Below are 18742 nucleotides of genomic sequence, written 5' to 3' on the forward strand. Positions count from 1 at the left end.
TCAAATTGGTTATAAAGATTTCACTCGAGATTATTTTTTAAATTTTTATTAATTATGATGAGTCTTTAGTTCGGATCGAACTCGGGCTAGCACTATGCTCAGAATTTGAAAAGCAACCACCTTAGTTAATTGAGCCACTGACGGTATCTTTTCTCGTAGCGAACTCGTTACATTTGAGCTGCAAAAAATATTGTAAAGTATTAATAAATGAAATAGTTTAATACTTGATCGAATAATAACATCTGTGATTTAAGGATTTCACATTTTTTTTTCTCAAATGTGCTTACCTATATCATGGCAAAGTACAGGGATAAACCTTTATTTTCTGTCTACTCCTTTTTAATTAAGTCAGACCAAAGAAAACATTTAAGGCTATTAAATGTGATCTCAAGAAAAGATCAGGGTTAATTACAATATTAGTAACAGGAGCGATTATAATGATAAAATGCAAAAGTAAATGCTAATTGAAAGAGCCGGGAATCCATGAGGTGAGGCGTCTTATTTTGCTTAACTCTTGCTATCGTATAGTGCATTCTGCCTGTCGGCGTTAGTTATATTTATATTTTTTAGACATCAGACACTAGAAGCTGTTGACGATCCCTTCTCTTCGTTGTCAGTCTGTAGCTGCGAAAAAATAAAAGCAATAAGAATTTTAACAGACGTCACTGAAGTGGATCATAAGTTTCTGTAACGTTAATGAAAATGGCCAGGAGGTGTCACTAGAGAGGTGAGTGTCAAATGCTTCGAAGCTTCGATACGATTTCCGACACAATTGCTTCAAATGTGTTGATGCTTCGTGAGGCTTCACTCCGCCCATCACTACACTCTAGTATAATTCGTACCCTGCCAGTAAAGCATGATATTATCTAAAAAACTTGCAACAAACTCAATGCCATCTTGATTTCAAACTCTGTCTTATTCCTCTTTCCTCAAAAAGCTTTCATAAATATTTATTCAGTCCACCATTCCTTCGAGCGCCGACAAAAACGATGATTGGCAAATCGAACCTGACATCAAAGGGCGTTCCATGACTGGCGTTAGGGGCAGTCCGTGATATGAAGGGCGTTCCGTGTCTAACGGCATAGGTATTGTGGGCAGCAGCTCGATTTTGTAGGGTTGGGCGGGACTATGACTGTGATTGGATGGCAAAGTGCCTGTCAAATCTGAGACCCCTGTCTGTTTGCAGCAACGCATGCGTCGTGGTCTTTCAAGCTTCCAAGATGGCGACGTCCATAGAGTAATGTAAGAGTGATTCCTGGAATATTCACCGAAGGCAGGAAAGGAATACCAGCAGTGTCGAGGTATATAGATTTAAGATTATTAGTCAATTCACAGAAATTAAGATTAATTACAGGTAAATCGCTGCTAATATTTTAAAGGATTAGGATCTTAATATAAACGAGGCACAGCTCAAGTTACGTTAACTCGTTCTTAACGCGCATGAAGTTAAGTTTTGTTTATACGTGAAACATGTATGTCAAATCATTCATCATCAGGGCTTGTAATTATGTTGCGCAAAAACGTTTTTAATCCTTCAAAGTAGCCTCGCTTGGCTACCAGTGATCACAAGTGGGATGTAGTACAGCAGGATGGGTGTTAGCTGCTCACTGTTGTGGATCTGTTTAAGGAATTTGTCAGCAGAGTTTTGAACCAGTAGGAGCTGTGACAACAGATTAGAAGGAGCACCTGCCAGTAAGCAGTTACAATTGTCGATTCCGCATGTAATAAACGCATGAGTAAGTTTTTCAGCATCTGAAAAAGAGAGGAATGAGTGAACACGGGGTATTTTATGAAGGTGGAATGTGGAAGATGGAAATTTTCTTAGGAAGAAAGGGAGGAATCATAAATGACACCAAGATTCCTTGAAGTAGAAGGAGGTCTGATTATATAATCCCCAAGTTATTAAAAAAAGTTAATTCTCTTCTGTTACAGTTTAATTTTAAAGAGTTCTGTTCCATCCAGGTTTAAATTTCACTGAGGCAGATTGTAAGGTGAAAAAAACTCTGAAAATTTTCATTTTAATACTGAAACAGATTGGAGTATTATCCACATAAATATGACGACCCAGTCCAAAGATATGAATAATATGGCCAAGCTTGATGCATGTAGATGCAGAACAGGAGAGGGTCGAGGACAAACCCTTGAGGAACCCCTCGCGTGGCTGTTGCCAAAATGAACAGATATGTTTTAAACTACTGGAGGGCAGTGCTAGAGATACCCAAGATGGTCTCTATTTTGGATGGTAGAATTGTAATACTTGACAGTGTCACATGCTGCCCTAATGTTTAACAGAATTAAAATACCGATTTGCTCAGAGTATGCTACCTTATGCAAATACTGTAATTAGTTACTTTAAACAGAGCAGTTTCACAGCTTTTCTCTGCTTTGAAACCAGACTGAAAGGGTTGCATTAACTTTTAAGTTAAGTAACTAGTGAGGTGGCAGACTGCTACATGCTCAAGAACTTTAGACAGAAACAATGATTCAAGTATGACTATACCTGACTGGGTATGTCATAGATTGTTATTCACTGTACTGGGCAATCAATCTGTGTTATTTGGAATGCAGTATTAATGCTTTATCAGGACAAAAAGTAGTCCATGTGAGCTGCACATTTTATTCTGCAATTTCAGCTCATAGTTTTTTCTTAATTCCATAACTGTAAAAATAACATTTTAGTAGAATTCCAGAGTGTCCCATTTTACAGAGTATATTTATCTATCCGTTTTGTTTGATTGGGCCAATCCTTGGCAGCATTGGGTGCAAAGATACACACAGTGACTGTAAGTGAAATTAATAAGTCAGTGTGTACATATGAAATGTTGCCAGTTCAGGTTTGGTTCCAGTCTTGCTTGCACTGTTGCCAATATAGATAATAATGCTTGCAATGCTGAAGTAAGTAGATTAAAAGGATGGGTGATTAATTTGAGATCTTAGACTAAATATGTAGCAGAGAAATGAACAGTGCAAAATTAGTTCTGCTATAGTATCACTGCAAAGGCACAAGGTGATGAAATAACCACAATGTAGGGCAGGGTAATATCCATCCATTTTCCAACCCGCTGAATCCGAACACAGGGTCACGGGGGTCTGCTGGAGCCAATCCTAGCCAACACAGGGCACAAGGCAGGAACCAATCCCGGGCAGGGTGCCAACCCACCGCAGGACACACACACACACCAAGCACACACTAGGGCCAATTTGGAATCGCCAATCCACCTAATCTGCATGTCTTTGGACTGTGGGAGGAAACCCACGCAGACACGGGGAGAACATGCAAACTCCACGCAGGGAGGACCCGGGAAGCGAACCCAGGTCCCCAGGTCTCCCAACTGCGAGGCAGCAGCACTACCCACTGCGCCACCGTGCCGCCCGGCAGGGTAATATAGCTCGTAAAAATAAAAAAGTGAAAAAGCAAGAACACCCAGTGAAATGTTTGTTCTTTGTTAATATACAGTCAAAGCAAAAAGAATGTGAACCCTTTGGAATTATCTGGTTTACTGCATGAATTGGTAGTAAAAAGTGATCTTATTTTCATCTAAGTCACAGGCACTGATATACACAATGAGCTTAAGCCAATGACACACAAATTCTACTCTTTCACGTTTTTGTTTTCCAAATGCATTCAACTTTCACAGTGGTAGTGGAAAAAGTAAGTGAACCTTGGGATTTAATGACTGATTGACCCTCCTTTGGCAGCAATGACCTCGACCAGGTGCTTCCTGTAACTGCAGATCAGACCTGCACATTGTGTGGGGGGAATTTTAGCCCATTCTTCCCTGCAGAACTGCCTTAACTCTTCCATATTCTTTGGTTGTCTTGTGTGTATGGCTCTCTTCAAGTCATTCCACAGCATCTCAATAGGATTGAGATCTGGGCTCTCTCTGGGCCACTCCAAAAGGTGGAGTTTGTTCTTCTGAAGCCATTGTGCTATGGATTTGCTGTGATGTTTGGGGTCATTGTCCTGTTGCATCACCCAGCCTCTTTTGAGATTAAGTTGACGGACAGACACCCTCACATTATCCTGGAGAATTTGTTGATAAACTTATGAATTTACTTTTCCCTCAATGATGGCAAGCTGTCCAGGCCCTGATGCAGCAAAGCAGGCCCAAATCATGATGTTCCCTCCACCATACTTTACTGTAGGGATGATGTTTTGATGTTGATATGCAGTGCCCTTTTTTAGCCAAATGAAGTTCTGCTTGTTCCTCCCAAACAGTTCAATTTTGGTTTCTTCACTCCACAAAACATTTTCCCAGTACTGTTGTGGAGTGTCCAAGTGCTCTTTTGCAAACTTCAAGCGTTCAGCAATGTTCTTTTTTGATAGCAGTGGCTTCCATCTTGGTGTATTGCAATTTGACTCCTTTCTTGTTCAATGTTTTGCGTATAGTTGACTCATGAACAGAGATGTTAGCCAGTTCTAATGACTTCCTTTGCTGTCACTCTAGGGTTCTTCTTTACCTCATTGCTGACTTTGCTTTGTGTTCTTGGGGTCATCTTGGCAGGGCGCCTACTTCTAGGCAGAGTAGCCACAATACCAAATTGTCTCCTTTTATAGCCTAACATTAGACTGATGAATATCTAAAATCTTTGAGATCACTTTGTAACCCTTTCCAGCCTTATGTAGATTAACAATTCTCGATTGTAGCTCTTCAGACAGCTCTTTTGTGCGAGGCATGATTCCCATCTGGATATGCTTCTTGTCAAAAGCCCAAACTCAAACTTTATAGTGTTTTTTTTTATCAATCAAAGGCCACACCTCTGAACTTGTTTCATTAAATGGATTCCAGGTGTGCTAAATTCTGACTGCAATGAGCTTTTTAAAAAGACATTAGATTAGGGTTCACTTACTTTTTCCAACCTTCAGCTTCACAGTTTGAATGATTTATTCAATATGGTCAGAAATTCTCTGAAAATCTGTGTATCTTTAATTCTTTTCATTTATATAGCGCTTTTCTCACTGTTCAAAGCACTCAGCAATTGCAGGTTAAGGGCCTTGCTTAAGGGCCCAACAGAGAGTCGAACCAGCAACCTTCCGATTGCCAGTGTAGATCCCTAGCCTCAGAGCCACCACTCTGCCTTTAGTTATAGGAGACTGTGTTTGTTCATATCATATCATGAAGATATGACCATGTTTTATATGGGAATTAGACATACAGGGTAAATGTAGATAATTCCTAGGGGTTCACATACTTTTTACTTTGACTGTATATAGATATGTCAAGGTTTAATCTTCATTTTAACAGTATCTTTGGAAGTTGACTTTGCAATAATTTATTCAACAAAAAATTAACAGATGTGCCATTTCCATCTATGGAAAAAGTAAGTGCACCCATGGCTGTAAACCTGGTATCAGAAACAACCTCAAGTTGGCGTTTCCTAAAATTAACTGCCAGTCTCAGGCATGTTGATGTGATTTAAATCCTGGCTTTTATTTGGCCATTCTAGAACCTTCCATTTCGTTCTCTTCAGCCATTCCTTGGTGAATTTATTGGTTTCCATATGGTCATTGTCATATTGCAAGGTCCACTTTCTGCTGAGCGTTAGTCTTCTGGCAGATGGCTTCACTTTATCCTTAAGCACCCTATGTGACATCCATCCATCCTTCCATTATCCAACCTGCTATATCCTAACACAGGGTCATGAGGGACTGGTGGAGCCAATCCCTGCCAACACAGGGTGCAAGGCAAGAACAAACCCCGGGCAGGGTACCAGCCCACTGCAGAGCACACCCCCACACACCAAGCACACACTAGCGACAATTTAGGATCGCCAATGCACCAAACCTCAATGTCTTTGGACTGTGGGAGGAAACCAGAGCACCCATGCAGACACAGGGAGAACATGCAAACTCCATGCAGGGAGGACCTGGGAAATAAACCCAGGTCTCCTTACTGTGAGGCAGCAGCGCTACCACTCCAACACCGTGCCACCCTTCTATGTGACATAGTGTCTCTTTTTTGGAAATACAGGTATTTAATTTCTTTCACCTATGCGATCAAAGCAAGTATTGCAGTTACAGTTAAATAATAAAAAAAAATTATACACAATGTGGTGGTGCAGTGGTAGCATTGCTGCCTCACAGTAAGGACACCAGGGTTTGTGTCCCGGGTCTTCCCTGCATGGACTTTGCATGTTCTGCTTGGGCTTCCTCTGGGTTCTCTGATTTCCTCCCACAGTCCAAAGACATGCAGGTTAGGTCAATTGGTCATCCTGAAATTGTCCCTAGAGTGTGGTTGGTGGATGTGTGTCTGTATGTGTTTGTGTGTGTGTTCCTTTGTCCTGTGATGAACTGTCGCCCTGTCCAGGGTTTGTTCCTGCCTTGTGCCCTGTCCAGGGTTTGTTTCTGCCTTGCGCCCTATGCTAGCTGGTATGGGCTTCAGTAGACCCCTACAACCCTGTTCAGGACTAAGCAGGTTAGAAAATGACTGATAAACTTGTACGTACAATGCTTAAAATGTAAAACTGTATGCTGCAATGCTTCAAAGTTGTACTAAAAGTAGTATTTACAAGTTAAGCATAGCATTGAGCCCTTCATCTAACATGCCAATCTCATTAGAGTCAAAGTTGTAATCAGAATCTGACTCAAGGTTTCTCTGTAACAGTGCGTAAAGATGAGCTGTCACAGAAGCCATTCATTTCCTGAATTTTATTCACAGGTGTGATATGTAATATAAATGACCAATCATAGACAAATGTACATAATGAGAATGGGATGAAACTCAGCTGTTCAATGGTAGTGAGCTTTTTGCTGTGTGGGGCTTGACTTAGATGAGGTCTTTGATAAAAGCAGATTCACTCAGTTGAAATGCAGTGATTGTATTGGGGGTATGTGAGTGCAGATTGCATATTTTAATGATGAGAAAGAGCAGACAACATGGAAACTTATGATTTATTTAGAAGGAGACATTCTTGGGTATGAAAAAATAACATTATTGTTTTTGATTAACTTGTGAGTTTACTGCAGCATACATATACAACTTTGAAATATGTCTTTGTCCCACCGGCATGACACTTCATGCATAAGTGGCTACAAAATAAGGTTCCTCCAGGATCCTCTAATCATGTTCTAATCAGATGCGCCTGATCTGGCGCATCTACGTTTAATTTTATGTATTTGGAGTATGTGATAAATGTAGAAGAATGCTTACATTTTTCTCAAGCAAAATTTGCACTTATGTTTATTTAAATTATACACTGGACTACAAAATGTAAATGTGTTGTTAAGTTTGTTATACCTTGATATGTATACATGTTATAAAAGAATAAACATATAGTGTACATATTTCTTCACATGGCTGTAATATCTCAGTAGTTTTAAGCATTTTGCCGATATGCAATACATTCAGGTTCGTAAGTATTTGAACACTGACGTGATTTTCATGATTTTGGCTATGTACGCCACCACAGTGGATTTGAAACAAAGTAATCAAGATGTGATTGAAGTATAGACATTCATCTTTAATTCAAGAGGTTTAACAAAAATATCATATGAGCTGTTTAGAAAAGAGAGACATTTTTATGTATGGTTCCCTTATTTTCAAGGGGTCATATGTATTTGGTCAAACAAACATAATAATAAATATATAAAATCCCTATGTGCGTCCAGGTGTCCGTGTGTGGGTGTCTTCTGATGAAGTGCGCATGCGCGGGGCACGGTGCGATGCGCGATATTACTGTCAGAGAAAGTTAGAGGCGTTTTACGGAAATACAAACCAGTATTACTGCGAGAGGAAATTAAAGGTACACAATACAGTGGCGCATATTACAGCCACATACAAGCCAGTATTACTGTCAGAGGAGATTAAAGGCATATTACCGACGCGCACGGCAGTATTACCACCAGAGAAAATTAAAGGTATATTACGGACGTACAAGCCAGCGGACGTACAAGACGGTATCCTTCAATAAGGGCGCGCACAGGCATCCTTCAATAAGGGCGCGCACAAAAAGGCGAGCCTCAAAAGGGCGGCCTAAATTGGGTGCAGCGAATAAAGGTGCGCGTAAATAAAGATCTGCACCTTTGTTGCTCTTCACATATTCCAGAGCCATTTGAACTAAATTATCTACGAATGCCTTTATTCGCCGCGCTCAATTGAGGTCACCCTTTTGAAGCTCGCCTTTTTGTGCGCGCCCTTATTGAATAGAGCCGTACAAGACCGTATTACTGTCACAGAAAATTAAAGACACACAATACATGGCGGCAGCCCACGAAGAACGGTCAGCTCAGCAAGTAAACATCAACAAAAGAAAGGCTGAAAGAAAGAAAAATACGACCAACAAAAAGAATGAGGTCAAAGTCCCTTGCCATTTAATATAGACTGTTCCTACTAATGTTTATGCACTACTGTTCTAGCGCCCGTTATTGTAACGGGCTAAATGACTAGTAATAAATATAATGATAATTTTCAATATTTGGTTGAAAGTCCTTTACATTCATTGACTGCCTGAAGTCTGGAAAACAGGCCATTTCCAAGTGCTGCGTTTCCATCCTAGTGGTGCTTTGCCAGTCCTTTTGCTGCAGCTGTCTTCAGTTGCTGCTTGTTTGTTGGACTTTCTACTGTCAGTTTTGTCTTCAGCAAGTGAAATGCATGTCCAACTGGGTTGAGGTCAGTTGGTCTTTGAGGAATATTCCACTACTTTGCATTGAAAAATTCTTGGTTTGCTTTCACAGTATGTTTTAGCTCCTTAATCATCTGTACACTGCGGTGGGTTGGCACCCTGCCCAGGATTGTTTCCTGCCTTGTGCCCTGTGTTGGCTGGGATTGGCTCCAGCAGACCCCCGTGACCCTGTGTTCGGATTCAGTGGGTTGGAAAATGGATGGATGGATCATCTGTACTGTGAAGTGTTGCGCTACCAGTGTTGAAACATTTGGCTGAATCTGAGCAGATAGTGTAGCCCTATACCAGGGGTTGGCAACCCGTGGCTCTGGAACAGCCCCTCAGCAATGGCTCTATGTAGCTTTGAACAAATATGACGTGGAAATAAATAATGGTTATTTTTATGTTTATTCATTTTTGGTGCACAGTCGTTAATCTTTTCATAGGGAACCCTTCTTAATTTCTTTGGAAATAATAAAAAAAAAGTTTTATTATTTCGTCCTCTAAAGTATGTGTCACATCCTATGTAGGTACACTTCTAGGCACTTTTCCATGCAGTTGAATAATATGCAGTTCTGACTCCACTTGGTAAACTATCATGGATTAATCCAAGAAAAGTGTTGGAAGAAAATAGATAGATAGTGTTTAACACTAGAATTCCTGAAGCCTATGAAAAAAGTTCTAATGCCGGGCCACCTTAAATTACTTTGCACTTCTTCATCAGCATGTTTGTTTTGCACATGTGCCAATAGCACAAGCAGCAAGCAGCCTGCTATCCCATCCCCCACCAACATAGCTAAAGTTCTCCTAGCTTAATTCAATTTATGTGGGAGAGAGGTGTCTGGAATTTTATAGGGTAAATAATATATTGTTATTTGGAATACATACATATCATGTGTGTTCCGTGTCTACAACCATCTGGGAAAATGTAGGATGACAGAAAATACGAGGCAAGAAATATTGAACACATAACTAAAACAGAAACTTTTTTCATGTTATAGTAAAAATTAATAAAATGTTGACGTAAAATGTATAATGTGTGAAGGCTAAAGTTCAAATATCAAATACTTCCACAAAAGGTATAACAAAACAAATGCACCTTTATTCAAGAATATAACCAAAGAAAAAGAAATGATTCAATTTACATGTTGCTCTCAGTATGTTGTCACAAAAACAACCATAAGATACTGAGAAGGTTTGGGTTCCCGGCTGCAAAACTGATTTCTTAGAACAGACATGTTCACACAACAGAGTCCAAAACAGAACTGATGCTCTATACACAAGATGGCAGCTTTAAAGGCCAGTGGAGGAAGTGATGTCATCAGGACCGGCACCGGAAGTGACGTGTCATTGTCTGCCCCAGAGCTGGGCGGGATTTCCCTAGAATGGTCTGCAAAAGATCGAAAGGGAGAATTAGTGCACCTCGCCACCCCCTGGTCCGGCATGGAATCACATGTACTCAAGCCCTTTAGTTGTCTCCTAAACACGCGTGTGTGACAATGTAAAAACCCAAGCCCATTTATTAATTGCATGGGTGGGTTAGAGGTAAGAATGACTATCTCTAAATCAAGAGGTTGTAGGTTCGATCCTGGGTTTTCTCACATTTTCCATTTTGAGTAGTGAGCTGCTATTATTACTATTATATAATAAAAACATATATTTGATTTGAGTCCATAATACCAGTTGTAAATTTTTGCTACTTGTAAAAGTTAGTTTTTTTTTGTTCAGTTTTATTCTTTCAGTCACATTCACGTGGTACAACAAACTTGCCTCTCCCTCTCTGAGTTGATGGCGTTTATCTCCATTCTTTTCACGAGAATAGCAATGACCACAGTTGGTGCAGTGGTTGATGCCTGGACAAAAGTATTTTGTTGTACCGGCAATCAAAGATACGATACCCCGTGACCGCTATCAGACTATCATGTGGAATTTGTGCTTTGACGACAAAGACACCCATGCAGAACGTGTGAAAAATGACACATTTGCATGTACATGTGCAAAGCCACTCCTTATTATTATTAAAACATCCCAGTCGTCCCACAGGAGGACTTTCCGAGACTGTGGTCGTGAAGCCGTTTCTGGACATAGGCAGAACCATAACATCAGAAAACTTCTTCACGTCGCCTTCGCTGCCTAATAAACAGCTGCACTGCAACAAAACTGCTTGGCACCATAAAGTGGGACACGAACTTCCGCCTGTAGCTGAAGTCAATTCAGTATGCATGCAATTCTCCACACTAGTATTTAGATCTGGCAGTGCCATGCTGATGGTGTATGTAGCCCAAAAAAAGTCTGTCTGCCTTCCTAGTACCATGCACCATAACCCAAAGATTGTTTTTACTTTCTTGTATCCGAAGTGTAGGGAAAGTATTGCAATCTTCCAAAGATTCATTGTCGAGATTCTGATAAATCTCATCATTTTAGACCTTCCTGACTTTCACGTATATAGGAAAACTATTGGAATTGGAATTAGAATTTTTGGAATTATGTCTGTGTGTCTATCTGTCTGTAAACACGATAACTTGAGAATGCTTTCACTCAGGTCAACCAAATTTTGCATACAAGTATTAGGTACAAAATGTAGATTTCTATCAACTTTTGGGCTTTTTCTGCTAACCAGAAGTGGTACATTACCTTTTCTTCATGAAGCTGCAGTGTCCGATTTATTCAACTTGTATAATAATTGTTCAATATATTATTAATTTGATTTGATTTGTTGTCGATGATACTTTTATGTACATAATATAAAAATATAATTACTGTCTTGATGCTTACTCCTCAACTCTCCATCCCCATATCTGAGTATACACGAAAGTCTAGGGGAGACCACTCCTGATTTTTTTTTTTTTTTTTTGTGACAAATCGGGTTCAAATGACATCGCGCTTTCAAATAATTGCATTTTCATGCATGGATGTGTGTGTGCGTTCATGAGAGAGGCAGAGACAGATTTGATATTATTTAAGTGGTTACTGGAGTATAAAATAAACACTTTCGCAAAGGTATAACGAAACAAGTGTGCTTTTATTCAAGAATAAAACTGAATTAAAAAAAATCAAGTAACGAGATACCAAGAACACATGATTCACCAGCCTTTGTGTGTCTGCTTATATCCCTTCAACGATATCTTTTACAAGTAGCAAAACTTTAGACCAACTGTTACAGACTCAAAGTAAATGTATGTTTTTATTATATAATAGTAATAATAATAGCAGCTCAATACTCAAATTGGTAAATGTGGGAAAGACTTGGGATCGCAACCTCTTGATTTAGAAGCAGCCATTCCTACTCTGCACAAACCAAGCAGTTGATATTTGGGCTTCCGTTTTTACATATTGACAACAATATGTAAATTGAATAATTTCTTTTTTTCTTTGGTTATATTCTTGAATAAAGGCACACTTGTTTTGTTACACCTTTTGTGAAAGTGTTTATATGATATTTGGACTTCAGTCTTCACATATTAATTTTTACTATAACATGAAAAACAATTCTGTTTAGTTATGTGTTCAGCATTTCTTGCCTCCCATACATTTACCCAGATCATTGTAGACATGGAACACACATGAAATGTATGTATTCTAAATAATGACATATTATTTACCCTATACAACACCAGGCACCTCACACCCAGATAAAAAGACTTGAGCTGGTAGAACTTCAGCTGCGTCGGAGGAGGGGATGGAATAGTATGCTGCTTGGTGCTTGTGCTAATTGACACATTTGCAAAACAAAATCACTGATGAAGAGGTGCAAAGGAATTTAAGGTGGCCCGGAATTATGACTTTTTTTGTAGGCTTCAGGGATTCTTGTGTTAATTCTGTGTGGGCAGATTTGTTTGCTTTCACTGCCAATAATGCTGGCTTACGTGTATATTTGATATGTGGCGAGAAATTACCAAACAGCAAAGAATCTAATGTTGAAAGACATTTCTATAACAAGCGCACAGCATTTGCTGAAAAATACCAAGCTGGAGATGAGCAAGCTGAGCAGAACAATGCCCTTTCAAGAAGTGGATCAGGTCTCCAAACTCAACTACTGCTGCTAGTTTTGTGGCAGCTCAAGAGATAGTAAGGCGTGGAAAGCCATTTGCAGATGGAGAATACATGAATTGCAGATGGCCACTTTCACTCAAGAGAAAAGATGAGGAGATATTGCAAACCTCCCCAAACCCAACAAACTACAGTTTGAATTATGGAATACCATTCCTGACATGAACTTAAACATGAAAAAGTATGCATTTGGAGTTTTGTCCATATTTGGATCAATATACTTATGCAAGCAGGTTTTCTTAAGCATGAACTACATAAAATCAAAGTATCTGCCTAACAGATGACAGTCTGCAATGCTGTGTGAAGATCAGTGTCACATCTTACAGCCCTGAAGTGAAGTTCAGCAACAGAAATCATATTAAACTATCATTTATTGGCCTGTTGTTTTGCAAAAAACATTTATTTTAGACTCTGAGCTGATATGGTTGTGTTTTGTGTTCGGGTGCAATGGTTAAAAAAAATGGTTTTAAAAAAACAAAAGAGGATGATATCACGCTGAAATGGTCTCAAGTCATAATTATACAGACTACAAACTGGACTCTTTTATGTTTATTCTTTTTATTAGGCTGCACCTATATGTTTTGTTTACTTCACAGTGGGCTACTTCTTGTTTTATTTATTTTCCTCAAATATGAGAAGGACTCGAATAGGTCTGTTCAGCGTTGTGTTTAATTTATTTCAAAGGCCTGCACATGAAAGTGCATTTTTTTTTCCTCTTCATAAGAGTTGAATATTTGATGTTATCTTTTGTCCTTTATAATACAATGTCAAGAATGTTCTGTGTTTCTGTAATTTCATAAATACACTGTGATAGTTTTTTATATAGAGTAGAACTATTTATAAAATTCTATAAACTGTGTTAACTATTTTAAGGATCAAATGGGTTTTGCAGCTCCAGATGAATTTTATTTGTTGGGAAAGGGGGCAAGTATGGCTCTATTGATAATAAAGGTTGCAGACCACTGCCCTATACACTTCAGAATTCATCCTGCTACTTCTGCCAGCAGTTATATCGTCAATAAACACTAGTGACTGACTTCCATTTGCAACCCTGCATGATCATGCTATAAAACTGCCTCCACCACAGATAATGTGGTATGCATTGGGTCATGAGCCATTTCTTCTCTTCTCCATAGTCCTCTCTGTACAACATTCTGGTATATATTTATCTTAGTGTACTTTGTCAAAAGCAAACACTAGTGACTTCCATTCGCAGGCATGCATGGTCATGCATAAAACTGCTTCTACCGTGTTTCACAGAGGATGCTTTATTCATCAGATCGTGAGGCATTTCTTCTCCATACTCTTTCCAACATTCTGGAATATATTGATTTTCATTTCCTTTGTCCAAAGAAAATCGTTCCAGAGTTGGACAGGCCTTTAAGAATGTTTTCTGACAAAGTCTAATCTGCTTTTCCTATGCTTGAGGTTTTACAAATGGTTTGCACCTTGTGGTAAACCCTCTGTCTTTACTTTCATTAAGTCTTCTCTTGATTGTAGACTTTGGCATTGATAGGTCTACCTCACAGAGAGTGTTCTTGGTAGGGATGCTCTAATCAGATTTTTTTTAAGGTTGATAACCGATTACTGATTTTCATGTCACTCGATCGTCCGATTCTGATTATTTTTTTACTTTTTAATTTTTTTCCCTTATCTCTTTTAAAACTTTTTACACTAAGATCCTGCATAACCTATGCATTTTAGCCTTATGTTCTATATTAAAGTGTATTTTTATAATTAAACTACTGTATAGACCACAGGTGTTAACTTTTCATTTTTTTTATTAACAAAATTAAATTCTGTAGGCTTATTGTTTAGTGACAATAAAATACTAAAAGAAATAAAATGTCCTTAAAATACATACTTTAATAAAATATGTATTCATAATACATATGGCATAAACAATTAGAATGTTTCTCATAATTGCAAGCTGTCATATTGTTTCATTTTTTTTTTCTGTAATGTACCTATCTGAAACATGGCTTAACAGAAAAAAAAGTAGTTTTCACCATTTCTCTAACAACAAAAATGTGTATATATATTCTCACACAGTCAATTAATTGATATTGGCAACTAAACACTGCTTAAATGTAAATATACATGCACTTGTCGGTTTTAATCATTAATTGCACTACAGTTTTTTGCTGTTAAAATGTACATTTAATATGTTTATACTGGTGTGTTTTTTTTTTTTCTCCTTCAGTGTTTCAGCTAGACATAATTCTTTAGATGTAATTATAAAATATGGATTACCATTTTAATTATGTAGTACTTGTTTATTACCAAAACATATTCTGTCGCACAGCAACAAATAATGAGCATAGTACAAATCTACAAAAAAAGCCTATTGTTTACCAAGCAGGAATTTCATATTAGTTTTTATCCCCCTCCCCATTCTAAGTGAGGAACTGTGGCTTCACCTAGAAAGCATTAGGGAAAGTGCCTTATTTTAGCAGTGTGTTATAGACCACCCAATGCATACAGTAATTTCAATATACATCTTTTTAGGAATATTAAATAGGCAAGTTTAGAGGGGGATATGGGGGTCTTTAATTATCTGAATATTAACTGGGATAACCTTGCAAATGGTAGAGCACAAGAGCAGGAGTTTTTAGAAGTAATCAGTGACTGTTTTTTAGTACAGTATGATAAAGCACCCAACACTGGGTTAAACTTATCCAAATTTAGTATTTTGAAATAATCAGCATAGAATTGAGGATGTAGAGGTAATTGAACCACTAGGGTCAAGTGACCATAATATAATACAATTCTCAGTATTTTCTAAGAGTGCAGATGCAATAATTAAAATGGTTAAGTTTAACTAAATTTTGAGCAGATGTAGCAAAGTGTAAGGAGGATAGACTGAGTTTAAAAATATTTTATATGTAATGCAGGACAGGTACATACCTAAATTTAGAATTAATAGGAAATTTTAAAAAACTGCAAAAATGCGGCAATGTGTTAATAAAGAGTTAAAAAAAGATGCTGTTTTCTTTACACAGAGAACAATAGATGCTTGTAATAAGCTATGAAATAGCGTGGTAGACAGTAAGACTTTAGGGACTTTCAGAACTAGATTGATGTTTTTTCAAAGAATTAAATGGATAGGATAGATAGATGGATGGATGGATGGATCACTTTATTAATCCCAAGGGGAAATTCACATACTCCAGCAGCAGCATACTGATAAAAACAATATTAAATTAAAGAGTGATAAAAATGCAGGTATAACAGACAGTAACTTTGTATAATGTTAACGTTTACTCCCCCCTTCCCCCGGGTGGAATTGAAGAGTCGCGTAGTGTGGGGGAGGAATGATCTCCTCAGTTTGTCAGTGGAGCAGGACTGTGACCGCAGTCTATCGATGAAGCTGCTCCTCTGTCTGGAGATGATACTGTTCAGTGGATACAGTGGATTCTCCATGATTGATAGGAGCCTGCTCTGCGCCCGTCGCTCTGCCAAGGATGTCAAACTGTCCAGCTCCGTGCCTACAATAGAGCCTGCCTTCCTCACCAGTTTGTCCAGGCGTGAGGCGTCCCTGTTCTTTATGCTGCCTCCCCAGCACACCACCGCATTAAAGAGGGCGGTCACCACAACCGTCTGATAGAACATCTGCAGCATCTAATTGCAGATGTTGAAGGACGCCAGCCTTCTAAGGAAGTATAGTAGGCTCTGTCCTCTCCTGCACAGAGCATCAGTATTGGCAGTCCAGTCCAGTTTATCATCCAGCTGCACTCCCAGGTATTTATAGGTCTGCACCCTCTGCACACAGTCACCTCTGATGATTACAGGGTCCATGAGGGGCCTGGTCCTCCTACAATCCACTACCAGCTCCTTGGTTTTGCTGATGTTCAGTTGTAGATGGTTTGAGTTGCACCATTTAACAAAGTCCTTGATTAGGTTCCTATACTCCTCCTGCCCTCTCCTGATGCAGCCCACGATAGCAGTGTTGTCAGCGAACTTTTGCACGTGGCAGGACTCCAAGTTGTATTGGAAGTCCGATGTATATAGGCTGAACAGGACCGGAGAAAGTACGTCCCCTGCGGCGCTCCTGTGCTGCTGACCACAATGTCAGACCTGCAGTTCCAGAGACACACATACTGAAGTCTGTCTGTAAGATAATCCACGATCCATGCCACCAGGTATGAATCTACTCCCATCTCTGTCAGCTTGTCCCTAAGGAGCAGAGGTTGGATGGTGTTGAAGGCGCTAGAGAAGTCCAGAAACATAATTCTTACAGCACCACAGCCTCTGTCTAAGTGGGATGGTATGCGAACTGCAGAGGGTCAAGGACGTGGCGGACCTATGGCCTCAGGTGGTGAAGCAGCAGCCGCTCCATGGTCTTCATCATATGTGACGTCAGGGCGACAGGCCAGAAATCATTCAGCTCACTAGGATGTGATACCTTTGGGACTGGGGTGATGCAAGATGTTTTCCAAAGCCTCGGGACTCTCCTCTGTTCCAGGCTCAGGTTGAAGATACGCTGTAGAGGACTCCCCAGCTCCAACGCACAGGCCTTCAGCAGTCGTGGCGATACTCCATCTGGACCCACTGCTTTGCTGGCACGAAGTCTCCTCAGCTCTCTGCTTACCTGGGCTGCTGTAATTGTGGGTGGGGAGAAACTCTCTCCTATGCTGGCATCAGCAGAAGGATGGGTGGAGGGTGCAGTACTCTTAGGTGAGAGTGGGTTAGGGTGGTCAAGCCTATTAAAGAAATTGTTTATCAGGTTTGCTCTCGCCATGTCTCTCTCGATAGTGGCACGCCGCTTCGAGCTGCAGCGAGTGATGATCTTCATTCCATTCCACACTTCCTTCATGCTGTTATTCTGTAACTTCTGCTCCAGCTTTCTCCTGTACTGCTCCTTCGCTGTCCTGTGCTGGACTTGGAGTTCCTTCTGCACGTGCTTGAGCTCATGCTGATCACCGCCTTAAAAGCCCATTTCTTCTGGTTCAAAAGACCCTTGATGTCACTTGTAATCCATGGCTTGTTGTTAGCATAGCAGCGTACTGTTCTTACTGGAACTACAATGTCCATACAGAAGTTGATGTAGTCAGTAGTGCAGTCAACAACCTCCTCAATGTTCTCACTATATGATCCCTGCAGGATATCACAGTCTGTAGTTCCAAATCAGTCTCACAGAGCCTTCTCTGCCTCAGGGGACCACTTCCTGAATGAGCGTGTGGTTGTAGGTTTTCGACTTTTTTCTGTTAATTACTCCACTTTCTTTCATGTAAAACCTAATATACCAATCACCTCTTGTTCATTGATAAAATAAGCCTCCACTACCTGCTATTTGTTTACACTCAAGGAAGTTTGCTGCAATAGAAAAACAATACTGCTGTATTACCTCATGTAAAGGAGTATTGGAACTAAACTTCTGTAATGCTTAGAAAATTTGGGACTGAAAATATCAATTTGTGTGATCAACCTTTTTACCAATTTCCATTATCAATTAATGTGAAGTTTTTTAAGCTACTAAATCATCTTGATTACAGTAATCCCTCGCTATATCGCACTTCGCCTTTCGCGGCTTCACTCCATCGCGGATTTTATATGTAAGCATATTTAAATATATATCGCGGATTTTTCGCTGCTTCGCGGGTTTCTGCAGACAATGGGTCTTTTAATTTCTGGTACATGCTTCCTCAGTTGGTTTGCCCAGTTAATTTCATACAAGGGACGCTATTGGCAGATGGCTGAGAAGCTACCCAGCTTACTTTTCTCTTTCTCTTGCGCTGACTTACTCTGATCCTGACGTAGGGGGATTGAGCAGGGGGGTCGTTCGCACACCTAGACGATACGGACGCTCATCTAAAACTGCTGAAAGATTATCTTCATGTTGCTATCTTTTGTGCAGCTGCTTCCTGAAACGACATGCTGCACGGTGCTTCGCATGCTTAAAAGCTCGAAGGGCACGTACAGTAATCCCTCCTCCATCGCGGAGGTTGCGTTCCAGAGCCACCCGCGAAATAAGAAAATCCGCGAAGTAGAAACCATATGTTTATATGGTTATTTTTATATTGTCATGCTTGGGTCACAGATTTGCGCAGAAACACAGGAGGTTGTAGAGAGACAGGAACGTTATTCAAAC

The 18742-nt window shown here is 39.7% G+C and overlaps 1 protein-coding gene across 1 annotated transcript in view; it reads left to right on the plus strand.

Moving 5' to 3' along the window:
- Positions 1 to 1145: 1145 nt before the first annotated feature.
- hspbp1 (HSPA (heat shock 70kDa) binding protein, cytoplasmic cochaperone 1) overlaps positions 1146 to 18742 on the plus strand; it is an 85850-nt gene continuing 68253 nt past the window's right edge. Inside the window, exon 1 of the mRNA XM_051933713.1 lies at positions 1146 to 1301. The gene's annotated coding sequence lies outside the window, so the exon portion shown is untranslated. The remainder of the gene's footprint in view (positions 1302 to 18742) is intronic.

The sequence above is a fragment of the Erpetoichthys calabaricus genome, chromosome 11 (assembly GCF_900747795.2).
Source record: "Erpetoichthys calabaricus chromosome 11, fErpCal1.3, whole genome shotgun sequence".
NCBI lineage: Eukaryota > Metazoa > Chordata > Cladistia > Polypteriformes > Polypteridae > Erpetoichthys > Erpetoichthys calabaricus.